The 14,293-nt window shown below is 37.1% G+C and overlaps 1 protein-coding gene across 4 annotated transcripts in view; it reads left to right on the top strand.

Annotated features, from left to right (window-relative positions):
- The window catches only part of SLC25A21 (solute carrier family 25 member 21), a 237,259-nt gene that overhangs the window by 14,158 nt on the left and 208,808 nt on the right, over nt 1-14,293 (top strand). Inside the window, exon 1 of one of the 4 annotated variants that reach the window (XM_063398942.1) lies at nt 14,020-14,090. The exons of the other annotated variants lie outside the window; for them this stretch is intronic. The gene's annotated coding sequence lies outside the window, so the exon portion shown is untranslated. Of the gene's footprint in view, nt 1-14,019; nt 14,091-14,293 lie in introns of those variants that run through there. 4 annotated transcript variants of the gene reach the window in all.

Genomic DNA, 14,293 nt, shown 5'->3' with positions numbered 1-14,293 from the left:
TTAACTGTAACTGAAATGTTGTACTAAGAGGTGCATTCTTGTCACTGGCAGGATACTTTGTGGGCTTATTCAAGAGTTGCATAAAACCACCACTCAGGTGCTTAGCACTCAGCATGCAAAATAACCCCTGGCCATATCTAGAAGACGTTTCTGTGGGACAGAATCTTTTATTATTTTCTGTCATTTGTGATTAGGAAGGCTGATGTGGGCAGCAGAGCTGAAAAGTATTTTATGCAGAGTGGACCTTGTTAAATTTAGGCAGCACATGCAGCATTTTTCTGTAATCTCATTGAGGTCTGCTGGGTTAGAAGTGGAGCAGCCCCCTTCTGGGAAAAACTGAAATTGCAGTATTTGGAGCCTCTTTTTCCACGGAGTGGATGCTGGGTCAAGTGGCATAAAAATCATGTTTCACAAAGGGAATGAAAGGAGATCTCATCCTGTTCCTGAAAAAGGAGCTTCCATGCCATCTTTTTGCTATTAGATGAGTGTACATTAGTTGTGGGCAGTAGCTCTTTTGTGCACCATGGACTTAATCAAAACCGAATGAATGAATGTGTAGGACCTATGGGATGCCATTTACTGTAAGCAGAAATTATTTTTCTTTTCTTCCTGAATTAAGATTTGGGATCTAGATTATAACTCTGGAAAATAAATGGAAAAGTATCTTCTTAAGATTCCCAAGAAGCAATGATTGGTCATAGAATTGGAAGAGATAACCCTAAACATCTTCTAACAATGTCACTTGTTGATGTGAAGATAAGGAGCAGTATAGAATGAAATTCTAAAAATTTTGCAGATAAAGCAGTTTTACAGTGTGGTGGTTAGATTTGTCTACACACAGATTTTCTAAGTTCAGAAATGTCCTTTAAAAGTATTGAAAGTATATTGATCAGTTGATTCACAACACTTTTAATTGGACTTGTCACTTGCTTAGTTTTGCAGACCTAGAGTGAACACTTGGAACTGGGCCGAAGCAACTTGGTTAACAGCTTCTATGCTTGTTTACTAACATCTTACTTTTGTTACATAATGGTTTTTCCCTTTTTAAATGTATGTGTTTTTCAGTGAATGGGAAAAATAATGGCTTTCTGTTTAAATACTCATGATCTTCTCGTGAAATATATTATCACCTGCACATACAAAATTTGACTATTTTTTTTTCCTTGACTATGCATGAATCACCTTATGCTACTTGAGTATATTTCCTGAAGACTTCAGTTAGTGTGCTGAGATTTGCAGGAGTGATTAGTCCTCTCTGGTGCCTCAAGACAGACACCTGCAAGGAGACTGGACAGTTTTATTGGGATGAAAGTTTTATGCAACTTGTAGAGAAACAAGGAAACACCCTGGGAGCAAGGAGGATTAGGTGGTTTTAACTTCCTTAATGTGCTCTTTTTATTATTTTTTTTTCTTCTTTCCTGTAGTCCTTTGTAGAAGTAGCAAGGACCCTAAAGACTAAATGCTACTCTGTTGCTCAGACTTAGTTGTTTGCATTCTGTGTGCTGAATAACATCCTTGAGAGAAAACTGCTGTTGTCAAGTAGAGATGGCATCACAATCATTACCAGCTCAGTCCTAAAGTGGGCTTTTTCTATTCAGTCTAAATTTACATCTAAATCTTTTATCCTACATTTTAATTAATCAATAATTGCACTTAGAACCTTAATTGCAAAACCTGCGACAAATTTAAATACTTAAAGACAATGTTGTACAAATTCCTTTTCAACAATAGGGCTGAAACCTTATCTACTGCAACTGGAATTAGGGAGAGCTTGCTTTGTCTTTGTTTTGACTACAAACTCTATTCTGGTTAAGAGATTAAATTCAGAGAGGGAAATAAATCACTGCATTACATTTTGTATGATGATTGAACTGTTTGTAAAAATTGAACATACTTTATGTGTTTGTTAATTGTTTTGTAAACATTTCAATATTCGAATTTGTAGTATAAATAGTTTTGACTATGGGCAAGATTTGGACTGCTTGCATTCTATATAAGCAAAACCTTGGTAACTCTTGCTCAGTGAACAATTCAGAACAGACCCAGGTGATTTGAGTCCAGAGAAAGAATTTGGATCTTCCTTGGCTTAGTCCAGGAGACCAAGGAACCAATGCTCTCTTCCAGGAGTTTGGGGTTTTTTTCATTTAGTGTTTATTTTTTTAGTTTGTTTGAGGTTGATTTTTTTTGGGGGGGGGAGGGGGCGGGGGGAATGTTTGTTTAGGGGTTTTATGGGGGGGTTGGTTGGTTTGGTTAGTTGGTTGGTTTTGGTTTTGTTTTGTTCATTCTTGCTCTCTTCCTAGGTCTTTGAATCTTGAAATAATTTTTTGTGTACTGGTACAGATCAAACAGAGAGAGCATAATTGTATATGAAGTGGCTGTGGTGGTCAGTTAAGTCCTCTGAAAAGTGAAATAATGGTTTTAACTGTTTTGCTTTGTGGAATCTAATACATTAAGTTCTCGTGTACTATCAGAGAAATTGTTGCCTCTTAGTTCTAGGGGAACTGTAGGTACCTGAACCATGGGATTAATCAGTATCCCAATTCCATTGAAATCAGTGGAAGCTTTTCATTCACTGAATCTCTTCTGAGCTGTCCTAGATCTGTATCAGATATCCTGTGAAGTCCAGCATGTGAACATGCTCACTACTAACTCCAGGTGGCTACTCCCTGTATGTATAAAGGAATGGACTTGTAGCCAAATTGTTTTCCTGGCTGTGGGTTTGAACTCTCTGAAGTGTCCAGTTGAAGTCAGGCAGCAACTTTCTAAGCATTGCAGTGCCTGGGCTGATGTCCAGTTGGCTACTAAAGATCCCATCTCACCCAAGTTGTTGAATCTAGCTCTATTAAAAATGCTATTTTTTGAAGTTACTTGTAAATCTGAGACAATCTGTTAGATTATGTCTCTATGAATTCTTGCACAAAACTTGTACTGATATTCCCACCTGCATTTGGACATTAGGATAACTCTTGTATACAACAGTTTTGCATCCAACAAAATTAAACTCCTGCAGGAAAGGAGGAGAGCTGTTCTGATGTACCACTGGCATTTCTGTCACTCCTTTCATGACTGCAGTGTTTTCAATGTATGTTTCCTGTTCTGTTCTAGAACTTCTATTCTCAAACTTAAACAAAATTATTCTTAGTGTTTCACTTCTCTTTCCCCAAGTTAGACATGTAAAGTCAAATTGACACCATTGTGTTTTGGACCAGGCTTCACTGGCCTTTTATGAAAGGATCTGGGGTGCATATGTGGAAATAATTTATTTCTACTTGGTGTGCAAATGGTAATCTTCGCTGACATCAAGTTCATGGACTCCACCTGTTCTGATTTTGTTGTGCAAAGTGAGCTAAAACCCAAGCAGTCTTCTGTCTGAGCCTATTTATACTTAACAGTGTTGCTGTTTTGTCTTCACTTTCTAATTCAGACTTTCAAGCTGTGGTGTAAAGGTATTGTCAGTGGTTGCCTTAGAAGTTATTCGTTCAATAATACCTGTGACTTGCTCAATTTCTCATGTTTTCTATTGAGATTTGCATCCCCTGTATATTGGTCACCTTCAGTTGGCTTCCAGTTGGATGATGAAGCCTGTGTTCTGCGGCTGAACACAATTTTCCTTCCATTGTTTAGTGTTCAGCACATGTTTGGGGTTTTTCACTCTTTTTTTGAAGGATATAGGGTGGCAGTGGTCTGACAGTCCTAACATTCTTCCAGGTCTGTTTCCATTTAATGGAAGTAAAATTTGTTTTGCTTTACTTCTGTTCAGCAAATATGGCTTTTTCTAGAACTTTGATGGCCATACATTGTACATAGAACATCAGGTGATTGAGATATTTTTCTAAAACATGATCTGTGCCAAGCAGGATCTAAGTGGCAGGATGCACCGACCATACAATTGTGCTTTGTTTTCCTCTGTGTTCTTGCCAGAACATTGATGGTATCAAACCTGATGATGGGGGAAAATATTTGTCATCAGTGATCTCCTCCAAATTATCTCCTTGCGTATGTAGTTAAAATATTCCTTTTTTTTCACATCTACAAACTAGGTAAATAGTTGAAGGCCCTGAGCTTTTTCCATCCCTTTTGTAGCCAGTAAATATATTCACTCGGTTCCTTCTGCTCAGAGTAATGCCTAAAGCAATAAACTCCCAAGTTTTTAGATTGTCTCTTGAAGCATGAACTTTCAGTATGTTGAACTTTCTTGTTTTCTGGAAATTTCCTGTCCAAACCATTCTTTGGCTGGATTAGTTTTGTGTGCTCTCTGATTGTATACCAGTACTTTGCAAAACTAAAACACCAAATAGGGCACTTGTCAGTCTGATATTTTATAGATTTTCCATTTATTGTTTGCTTTTACAACTAATTTGTGTTATTGGCGGGGATAAAGTTCACGAGCCCTATTTCTTTCCTTACCAAAAGCTACCTGCAAGAGCGCTTTTCTCATCTTACTTACAGTTCTCATCTCAGTAGCTTTTGTGTCACTATATGGTGCCCAAATTCTGGATCCACTTAAGTTGACAGTATATTTTTCTGTTGCAATGTTCCTCATTGACCTATGAAGAAGAGAGGTGGTACTATTTATCTATGTGCCTGTTCCTATTGTGTTAGCAAACTCTTTGAAATGATGCTGACCTTTTAGGAAACTGATCCAAGGAGCTTAAGTGACAGAAAGTTAATTGCTTTTGATGGGATAGTTTTCTGTCAGTTTATTTGCCTGAGCTGTGGGAGCTGGCAGGGATTCCCAGTCAGTGGCAGAGGAGCAGGTAATGGTTCTGGTGGCAGCAGGCTCGTGTGATTGCTTACCTGTTTGATCAGGCTGCAGTGGGTGCCAGGAACACTTCCGCTTCTGAACTTCACCCAAAGCTTAGCACTCATCAGCAGTTTAATGTGCTTGCTCTGTTGTGGTAGCTAATGAAGCTGTTTGTCACCTTCCATATTCTCCCTTGTAGGGCCTGCTTCTCAGGTAACCTGAAGCTTTAACAAATACCATTAAAGGAAGATGTGTATTTAAATAATCCTTAGCAGGAAAAAGGACTTTGCTCAGCTTTGTGTGAGGATTAAGAGGGAAGGAAGATTTCACTCTTTTTTTTTTTTTTTTCTTTTTTTTTTTTTTTTTTTAATGTTTCTGGGGTTTTTGGTGTTTTGGGGTTTTTGCTTGTTTTTTTGGTGTTTTTGTTCATTTGTTTTTTGTAAGAAACCTTAATAAATTCTTCTTTGTAATACTGGTTTGCCACTGAACGTATACTAAACTGAGTTAGGGTCTGGGGAATATATTTCAGGCTTCATATTGTACTTTGCTCTGAGTGTGAGTGTAACCCACTGTACTGTATATGAGATGAGAAACCCCAGCAAGCTGCATCTATGGAAGTTGAGTCAGTTGTCATCTGTTTCCCATGTAAGTCCATCACTAGAAGAGCCACCACATCTAGAACACTGACAGATAAAACAAGGCATAAGACACTTTGAGATATGGCTTCTCTCTGATGCCAGTCACTTAATGTCATGGGCTAGGGCTGAACAGGCTGAGAGCTTGCTTACTCTGCCTCTGTTAGGCTTTGGGACTGTTGAGTTTGAGGATTTTCTGGTATACTACATTGGTTGATTAAAATTATCTTTTCTGCCTGATAGTAGTTCTCTTAATTTGCTCACAAAAGTTTTAGAATCCCTTACATTTGTTCTTGTTCACTATATTTTGTAATCTTTTCACTAGATTATGTGTGTGATACTTGTACTTCGGCATTTAAGGTGGAGATGGCAGTGTTGTGCTTCTCTGCTGTCTTTTTTTGAGACAAAAGCAATTTCTTACTGGGATCTCAGGCTGTTCTGTTTTGCTGAGATCATGTATTCAAACAGACGCTAACCATGCGGGGGGTGTGCAATGTACAGTCTTTTTAATAGGAAGACAATTATGTCTTATGATAAAAAATACTGAAATTCAGAAGCTAATGGAACTAGTTAAAAATGAGTCTGGAACTGTTGCAGAAAAGTATGGTATTACTTGAAAAGTTCTCTTATATAACACTTGATTAAAAAAAATTAAATTTAAAATAACTTTTTCACATAGAATATTGCTTGTGTTAGCTCTAGATTAAAATGGAAGAAAATGGGCTTTTGAGCCATTCATAGTCTGAAATTCACAGGCTTTCATAGTGATTATGAAAATATTCATAAACACTCATAGAAACAACTACTTTCAAATATTGGCACTAATGTTATGGGTGTCAGAGCACAAATTTTCTGGCTTCAAAAAGCCCCAGTTCTGTGTCTGGAAGACCTACAGTGCAAATGTGTTCTTGGTGGAGTGAGAACAGTGCCTCTGAACACCTGGAACTTCAGCCTTGTGTTTGGAAAGCAGCCAGGTGCTGGCCTTGGTGGTCGTGCACGTGTAGACACAATGCCCACTCAGTACCATCCCCTTGAGCAGCATCTACTTGTGTGCTGCAGTTTGAAGTCTGACTGCCACCGACTACTTTTTGGTTTTGTATTATAATGTTAGCTATATAAGCAAATGCTTCTTAAATCTGTTACTAACAGAACCTTGCAGGTGACATACCTGTGATATTCTTACATGCTTTTACTTTTAATCCTGTAGTTTTCTTCCTTAGGTTTTCCTTCCCTCTCCAGTAATACTTTTACACTTGGATGATTTCCCTCTACACTTCTGTTCTTAACTCTGAACAGGAATGTGCATAATACACATCCTAGTGGCTCACACAGTTATTAGTAGAATTCAGTAGCAACTGAGTAAATTTGAGCACCTATTAAATCCTGAATAGATACAAATGTGTTACTGCCAGAACTTACATATTTTATCCTATGAGTCACATCTTTGATATTTAAGGTGTTTGAATAGCTGTCACAAAAATATGTTAAACAGGGTTGGAAGAGGGGCCAAGTATGATACATTTGTGTTCTGTGTATGCTATCTCCTTTTTTCTCTAATGGCTAAGATTGTATTTACAGCTGTAGAGCTATCTGACATTTGTTCCTTAAATGGATATTTAAAAGGGAACATTCACATTTTGTAGTCCTGATTCTCTGTTGCTTGTTGAAATCCTATTTCACTTATTCATTTTCCTTTCCTCTGACACATGGATTTCCTGAAAACTGGCTCTAGGCCAGTACTACAATATAAATATTATAGGATATAGTATGATGGTACTACTTGTGTGTGTTTGAAGGTGAAGAATGATAAAAAAGTTTGGGTTGGAAGGGACCTTAAAGACCAGCAATTCCAATGCCCTTGCCACAGGCAGGGACACCTTCCACTAGACTGGGTAGCTGAGACCCCCATTCAAACAGGCCTTGAATGCTTCCAGTGATGGGACAGCCAGAACTTCTCTGGGCAACCTGTTCCAGTGCCTCACCACTCTCACAGCAAGGAATCTCTTCCTAATATCTAACATAAATGTTCTCTCTTTCACTTTGATGCTTGCTGTATCAATGGTGATTTGTAGAGTTATCAAGATTGTTATTTTTTTTCGCTGTTTTACCATCTTATCTTTAATGAATGATTAAACTGTTTCATGGGGTGATTACCACCATTTTGTTCCTAAAATGCAAGTCCTCTGCTACTAGAAAAGCATTACCTCTATTGTACCTTGTCTGAAAATTCTGATACATAAATTCTTTTTTGCTGGAGTCTCTAAAGTAGGGATTGATATGCACTGATTACACAGTTTGTTTGGGTTTTTTAAGTATTAATCAACCTCTTAAAACATTTATATATGTATTTAAAAGTAATTTCCTGTCAAACATAATGATTGGAACCATGGCTTAAATAAAAAGAAAGAGATCAAAAATCAATCAGGAAATCTCCAGCTTGGTATCCTTCTGCTCTATAGCTATGTTTCTCCTGCATGTTAAATGATCAAGACTAAGAGCAACTGCAAGAATGCTTTCGAAAGATAGAAGTAGTATCTTGTGGGCATGAACCATGTCTTTCATTGTGTGCTAATGTGCTCATGATGATGCTTATAAATGTCAACAATTTTGATGCTCATCAAAGCATGCAGAAGAAGGAAGAGGTTCATGTTATGCAGTTATGAAAATATTTTCTGAAGTTTCAATGTGTCTGTGATGGCCTGGTAAGACTGCAGCAGGTCAAATGTGAGTATCTGAAGATGTCTCTGTTTTAAAAAGTTCATGCTTGAGTTTTGGAATGGCTTTATCTTGTTTTTAAGGACGGATTGTTAGTGTCCAGAAATCTGAAGTACTGCATTTTGAACATGACTGCAAAAAATGCAGATTATGTTAATCCCTAATTGAAGGCTTATTTTAGCTTAAATATGAAATATTTAAAACTATTTAAAATAATACTTGATTATTCATTTCCTTGCTAAGCCTTCTCCCATACTAAGTCCTTTAGTACTATCTTGTCTAGAAGGGAAAAGAGGAAGATGTGAATAATGTGTCCTCCCATTGTACTTGGTCCATTTCTCTTTTCTAGTGTTACAAGCTGACTCTTTAGTGGCTGTGTTGATGATGTGGTGCATCCTGGCCACGATGTGTTTGGTTTCATTAATAGACGGGTCCGAGTTTTTGATGTTGGAGGCAGAAAAATTGCCATCCTGCAGCCGGTGGGGTTTTTCTCATGATACGGTATCATTCTTTTTCCACAGGCAAAAATATGTACAGACAACTCTTGTGAATTTCTGTAAGAAGAGATGCAATGTTTTCATGTAATACAAGTACTAAATATTAGGAGATCAAGGGAAGGTGAGGATTAGTCAACAAAATGTGGATATGTGTAACCTTGATTGTTTAAAGTTCTTTTCTTTTAAAATACAGTGCCTGTTTAGATCACTAATGCATTTTAATTGTTTCCATCTTTCAAAATATGTCTAGCAAGTTCAGTTTCTAGTTGTTGTTATACAAATAAACTGGTATTAGAGGCATTGCTTTCTTCCTTTCAAACATACTTTCAAATTAGTGCTTAATGTTGTTTGAAGATTTTGCCAACATACTCTTCCAGATCCTTCTCTTATAAGAGAGTGGTTGATTACATCTATCTTTCTTCTTTGGTTTACAAATGCCAATATATTCCAAAGAATGCAAACCCTGGGACCATTTGTCATCACACTTTGATTGTAGTTCACTTCATTATTGTATGTAGGAGGAAAAGCAAACAATTAGATGCCTGAACGGGTGAGGGGGGGAAGTTGGAGTGTCAGGACATGCTAAACATTCTTATTGCATTGCATGCTTTAACCTCCTATTGTTTTCTCATTGCTATTAACACTTACCTGCCTGGATGTGGTGATTGTAAATACATTTAAACAAACCAGAACTGTTTGGCTGAAATACTAAATATAAACCGTCTTGATGGAGTCTAAGGTCTGCAGATCTTTAGGATTTAAATCCTACCCAACCCTGTGTGGGTTGCACAAATGAAGCAGAGAATTTGGTGTAAATGCAATAGCATGCAGCATTTCTTAGCTTGTTCTTTATAGATTTAGTCTCAAAGCAGCAGTTTCAGACCTTGAAAGTGTCATAGGTGATCTGGTGAGTAAAGTGACATTAAAACCAGGATAAATGCTCAGGATAAATACTTCATCTGCTAATAGTGAAAAAAAAGCTCAAACAAAACAGTAACCTCAGACTGTGTCAAATATAGCAGTTCAGTGGTACTTCCTTCTGTTCTCAGATGCATGTCCTGAAACAAGTGACTTGCTGTAGTCCCTGAAATAGGCTGTAAAGCAACATACAGTAAAGCGTATTGCATCTTTCCTTTTGATGGGCATTTTTTAAATTACACTTTGACTGAAATTTGACTGAAATTTGACTGAAAAACCAAAAGAATTGGATCTCTGCCACTAACTTTGCCAAGGTGACAATTCCAGAAGAAAATATGTTAAGTCATGGTAATGAGATGTACACACTCCACAGAAGAGCAGAACTGAAGACACAGCTCTTCTCAGACACTTTGAGTGTTTTTAGGCTAAATAATTACTTCCATTTCAGAGTTAAGGCTTCAAGAGTGTTGTTTTCCACTTAATCTGCCTCAGGTCTTCATATTATTAGAACCTTAAGTAGTGAAGACAGCTTACTGGAGGCCGTGTACTTGTCCGTTTCTTCAAGACTATTTTTTTCTGCCAGTGGTCTGTAATTTTGCATTCCAGTGACTTTGGGAACTGTTTTCTTAGTTGGTCTATGTGGAAATAAAGGCTATCAGGGCTGTTGAGTGGGTTTTTTTAAGCTTTAAGTCCCCTGCTTATATGGCAGGATTTAAATGAGAAAGATGTCTGAGACAAAATAAGATACATTTACTTAGAGTCCCCCTATTGCTTCATTCATCAGTCAATCTAATCTGAAAACACAAATTTTATCATTTTCCTTTTGCTGATGCTTAGTGCCAAAAGCACCTAAAGTTCCTAGGTGGCCGTGTGATTCTTAACTAATATTATTCAATTAACCAATTTTTAAACTGATGTTCACCACCTAAACTGCTTCAAATGGACCAGGACATGCGTGCAAAGATCTGGTAATAGCCGTTTTACAGGCCTAGAAGCAAAAATTGTGGATTTACTCAGATTTATCTCCCTTTGGATACACAAAGCTGCAAGAGTCCATTGGTGACAATATAGGATCTGAAATTTTAGGATCAGTCATTGTATTTGACAGTTTGGTTTGATGCAGCACTTAGGTGAAGTTGGCAGGAAGGCTCCCCTTTGCTTCCATGTCCATTAGATAGCCCTTTAACACATGAGCAGAAATTTCTTTTGTCCAAAGAACATCTATCAGCTGGCGTGGGTTTGTAAATAGGCTCTGGCCTGAGCCTATCTTCCCTGCTCCTGTTGAGCTGCAGGTTTTCTTTTGAAAATTCAAAACCAAGTGATTTTTAGTCTGGAAGCTGGCCTAGGGACTGCTTTGGCATGCATGTTTTTTTCAGAATTTAGGAAAAAAAAAAAAAAAAGACACTTTTTCAAATTATTTAGGTCCAACTAGGGAGCTCAAGTGTCATGGGCACCAGGATTCTCATAACTGGAAAGCATTTGCTTAAGTTGTCAGTTCTCTGTTCGTGACCCCTGTTTTTGGCAGGTCTGCAGCTCCTGACCAAAGAGCAGGAATGCTCTGGCAGCTTTTAGGATTCTCCTGATGCTTCTGTTAACTACAATGGTTCCATCTGTTGTCCTCAGAGGCTCATGCGACCTGAAAGGCATAGATTTTCAGCTCTAGATTGCCTCATTAGGCTTAAGAGGGATTTTTTTTATCTGAATTTTTATTCTGAATTATATATTAGGGGTTATACTAAACCAGATCTAAGAGGTGATGGGAAAATACCTTGGATTATCTATTTTATGATCCATTTGCAGTTACCCTTCTTGGAAAAGATGTGTATTAAGGAAGGACAACAAACGTGCACAACTGAATGAAACAAGTAGTCTCTCTTACCATGCCTTTAGACTTACCGTCCCAAGGCTTGGCATTTTTTTTGTCTTTTGTCTCTTTGTCTTTTTTTTATGTATCTTTGGAATTTTGTTTTTAAATCAATAGCAATTGTCCTCTCAATTTTCCTCACTAGGCCAGTTTGAAGTCTTGCTTTCTTTTACTTTTTCATTTTTTAAAGCTGTTAGAATGCAATTACTTTTTAATACCTGCTTTGGAGATACAATTTTTGCCTTTGTGGACTCTTCTTATGATTAGGAGTAGCTCAAATCAACAAAATTGCATGTTGTTTACTCCATTTCTCACTTAAGAGTTTCATTGTGTAACTTTCTTGAAGTCACTCAACTGAGATGAAAATCATACTCAAAACAGTGTGATACAGCAGGAGCTGGCTTCTGCTCTAGTTACTCAAACATTTACTATGTTTCATTTTGCTCATCTTTTTAGAGTGAAATTGATAAATTATAGTACCTTTTAATATCTATTGTGATAATCCTCATCAGGCCTGGTTTAGGCATTGTTTGGTACTGAATAATAAATGGTTGTGGAGTAAAAGTAACACCTATGTGTAGGAAGAAGAGCTGAAAATGAAACGGTGCTGGAAGAATTACTTTTGGCATCACTTCCAAGCAATGAGATCAACAAGGTGTGAAAGAAGGAAGTGGTGAAAAGTATTTATCACCTGGGTCCCTTAACAGCTCATTAGAGAATGGAATGGAATGGAATGGAATGGAATGGAATGGAATGGAATGGAATGGAATGGAATGGAATGGAATGGAATGGACTAGACTAGACTAGACTAGACTAGACTAGACTAGACTAGACTAGACTAGACTAGACTAGACTAGACTAGACTAGAATAGAATAGAATAGAATAGAATAGAATAGAATAGAATAGAATAGAATAGAATAGAATAGAACGATCCTGTTTGACATCTGTTGGGTAACTTCCTGTTCGGTTTCTAGGTACCACACAAAGTGAATTCCCACTCTTAATCATGCAGGCATAGGTGTGCACCAATACAATGAAACACCAGCTAAACAGAAATAGTAAATTCTTAAAAGCATATTTCTGCAAAATATTTGGCTATTGAGAAGATGTAGCATACAGGTGTGAGAAGATCGTTGGATTTTAACTCTATTTTTTCACTTCAGTATGCCATTGTGAGAAAGGTGAGTTAAGTGAACTCATGAGGCCATATAGGTTTTACAAAGGCAAAAATGACTGCTTTTTTTGGCATACTCCTGTATTATCTGGCTCTGCCATGTCTTGGGTCAACAGGTGAAAAAAGGTTTAAAAACCCATATATGACAGCAGTGCCAGATAAGATGTTAAGAGCATCCAGTCCTTTTGTGACTGGATGTTCTTTTCATGTCAAAATTTAACTTAGGTATTTTAGAAATTGGGGGGATAAGATATATGTGAAATTGTACATCTGGAGAATGTGTTTAATACAGAGAATGCTAAGCTTTTGTCCACATAGTGTAAAGAATAAAATGCACAAGATGGTTCATAGGAATCAGATTAACTGGTAGCAGACTTTCAGAGTATGGATGATGTTCTGCTGCAGCACAGCTTGAGGTTCTGCTTTGAGAGACCACAGTTAACTTTGATATTTTTGGTTGACCTGGCTTTTCTACCTTTGCAACATGAAATCTTTCTAAGTGGGCAGTGAATTCATAAGTAACTTGAAAACTTGATCTGTTGTGCTGTGTCGTTTGTTAACTTTTTTGATATTTGTGTCCCCAAATTTTTATTTCTTGATAGAAAAATCAGACTACATAGTAGTCTGTCCGCATCTAAATCTAGGTAGTAAAATATTTTTCTCACATGAAGGTAAATAACCATTTCTGTAAGATTAAAATTCTTGTAATAAATGTGTCAAGTTTCTTTCAAATTAAAGAGGACAAAAAAAAATTAATATATGTGCATTTTTTAAAGAATAAAAAGTATGCAATGCTGAATTGCTTTAATCAGTCCACAGCTGTACTAAATAATCTAAAGACTGTATATACTGGGATGGTCTAATGCAAGGTAAATGTTAAGGATTTTTTAATAATTATTATTTAAGTTTCTCGAGTTTAAAGAACTTCTGCTCTATGCATAAATGAGAGGAAAAGGATGAATCCTACTTTCTTCACAGAAAGTGAAGTCTACTGAAGTTATCTGAACTACTTTCATTAAAACCATTATCTGGACTCATCCCTAACCATTACAGGTCATATTCCAAGCAACACATAATATGTTTTGTTTGCATAAGCAGGGGACTGCAGGACCTGGATACTTCATTGGCCAAGGTTAATTTTGAGAAATGTAAATGAGAATCCGTTGCTGTGGGATTTTCACTATCTAATAATATACTTCATTTATAGTGCTCTTTACTTTATAGTTATTTCATGCTTCACAGTGTTTATTATAAGGCTAGCTTATGTCTTTCCCATGAAGACTCTCCACTGCTCAGAGAATATATCTTTGAAAACATGTGTTGTTACATAAGAGCCTGTTTGTGGGAACTTCGGGGAATTTGTGCTGACTTGCTTAATCATCCTCTGGAGAGCAACAGCCTCTACTTCCTGTCTGCTTCTATTACTTGTCGCTATGCCTTAAAAAGAGACTGCAACCAGGAAGAAAACATTTCTGAACCAAGAGAAAACACTTGAAAATGAAAGAAAAAATTTAAATAACAGCTTTGTGAGAGCAGTTCAATGTAAGTAATAAACCAGCTCTTGAATGTTGCACATTTGATAGCATAATGGTAAAAATACAGTGTGCAGCTTTCTCTGACCTTCAGGATAGCTCAAGTCTGTGAAAGTCTGATGCCAGCTTGGAAGTAATTTCCACAGATGTGGATTAATATTTATTTTATTTGTCTCTCAGGTAGTCATGTTCACATACATACAGCTTCTTAAA

The sequence above is a fragment of the Prinia subflava genome, chromosome 5 (assembly GCF_021018805.1).
Source record: "Prinia subflava isolate CZ2003 ecotype Zambia chromosome 5, Cam_Psub_1.2, whole genome shotgun sequence".
Classification (NCBI taxonomy): Eukaryota; Metazoa; Chordata; class Aves; order Passeriformes; family Cisticolidae; genus Prinia; species Prinia subflava.
This window is presented reverse-complemented; position numbering and strand designations above follow the sequence as displayed.